The 2,103-nt window shown below is 35.6% G+C and overlaps 1 non-coding gene across 1 annotated transcript; it reads left to right on the forward strand.

Moving 5' to 3' along the window:
- The first annotated feature begins 240 nt into the window (after nt 1-240).
- LOC121211634 (small nucleolar RNA R71) lies at nt 241-347 on the forward strand. Its single transcript, XR_005906853.1, has one exon. It is a non-coding gene; the product is annotated as a small nucleolar RNA R71 (small nucleolar RNA).
- Nucleotides 348-2,103: the final 1,756 nt, after the last annotated feature.

A 2,103-nucleotide genomic window follows, 5' to 3' on the forward strand; every position in this document is an offset into this window, starting at 1 on the left:
GATGATACTTGAGCTAATAACGAAGTGAGAGCATCAACTTTATGAACTCTAGCTATACGTCTTCTTGAAGCTATTTGATTTGTTGGCCATTGATAGTTGTTGCTCGCGATCCTCTCGATGATTTCATAAGCCTCATTATAAGACTTAGACAAAATTGCACCATTCGCAGAAGCACCTACCATCAATCTTGTATGTGCATTGAGACCATTATAGAATGTCTCCAACTGGATACAATGAGGAATCCCATGATGAGGACACTTATGAAGTAACTCCTTGAATCTCTCCCAAGCCTCATACAAAGACTCGTCATCCAATTGTCGGAAAGTTGTGATCTCGTTCCTCAACTTAGCATTATTGCTAGGCGAGAAATACTTAACCAAAAATCTCTCTGCTAATTCTTGCCATGTAGATATGGAATTTGGTGGAAATGAATTGAGCCATGCTCGTGCTCAATCTCGCAACGAGTACGGAAACAACTTCAACCTTAGTGCGTCTTCAGTCACACCGGTTATCTTGAATGAATCACTCACCTCCATAAACAATCAAAGGTGGAGATATGGATCTTTCGTGGGCATACCACTAAATTGGCCCACCGTTTGTAGCATTTGAAACATCACTGGTTTCAATTCGAATTGGGTTGCCTCAATATTTGGTATTTTAATTCCTGATTGTAACTCATTAAAAAGTGGCACAACATATTGTCTGATGCATCGATCCCTATCATCAGCAATGAGGATGGGATTTCGTACATGATTGGCTTCATTACCTTGGTATTGATTTTGATTTCCAAGGTCCATCTCGACTTCTCTTTGAGCTGTTCGTTCATGTCTTCTTTGTTTGAAAGTTTGCTCAATTTTAGGGTCTACTGGGAGTAAATCAATAATCCGAGCTATACTCATAAACACCTGAAAAGAAAATCACAAAATTAAAAAGAATAAGTTATTGAAATAAATAATTTCAGAAAGAATGACTATGGCAACAGTTGACAATCCCCGGCAACGGTGCCAAAAACTTGTAATGCTCGGGTTTGTGCAAGTGTACACAGTCGTTATCAAGTAATAAGTAAGTATCAAGTTATCATCTCCACAGAGATTGTATTCGTGCTAAGTCACTCAATTATAAAAATATTATTAACAACTTGGTAAATAGAAACACAATTTGGTTTGGAAGTAAAAATTATGTAAAATTAATCTAGATGCAATGATCTCTAATGTGATTTACCCTAACATGCAACTATATGAATGAAATATATTTTAGCAGAATTAACACAATAAGCAACAATTATAACATAAATAATCTAGGACAACTACTTTAATTAAACTCAAATTATTATCAACATGCTTATCAATATTCGGAAAAACATTCCATGGCAACTCGATCTTTCATGAGTTTGGAAACCACATTAGGTCCTTTCGGAATCATTTACTTAGTAAATACACATTTTACTGATCCTTATTTACTAAGGGTTTCTTAGTATTCATGCGAAGTAATAGGGACGTGTTAGGTTTGAAACAGTTTAATCACACAAATCTAAAAACTATGCAAATAACAGAGCCTAGTTAGGGTTGTTATGTAACCTGCAATTTAATCAAGTTAGGATCTAAATTGAGCATACACATTTCAATTATGCGTCCACTAGCCATCGTCTGGTTAGGATCGCTGAGCTAATTCAAGTGTATTTCAATCACGTATAAACGAAATACAGGCTTGATTTTAATTGAAAACATGATCGATTGAGGCATAAACATTATAAGCATGAATCTAATAAATATTATTTAATCAAAGCAATCATCCTGCTTAAATAAAATTAAGCTAATATTGTTGTAAACAAGAACAAAGAACACATATCAAACACCTTTAAATTAAATTAAAGAAAAGAAAGATTAAATCCACTTCAGAGTGGCTGTCACCCAAGACTCTGATTGACAAGGCTCCTTCATTCCTTTGCTTTGCTCCTTTGCTGATGGCTCTTCAAGTTGGCCGACCAAGGGCTCTTTAAGAGGCTAATTTTCTAAAAATCCTTATGCAAAGATGATGATAGGCATGAGGGGGAAAGAAAGTTAAGAGAGTTGAGAGAGGAGAGAATGATGAATGAGTGAGGGA

Source organism: Gossypium hirsutum, chromosome A12 (genome assembly GCF_007990345.1).
Source record: "Gossypium hirsutum isolate 1008001.06 chromosome A12, Gossypium_hirsutum_v2.1, whole genome shotgun sequence".
Classification (NCBI taxonomy): Eukaryota; Viridiplantae; Streptophyta; class Magnoliopsida; order Malvales; family Malvaceae; genus Gossypium; species Gossypium hirsutum.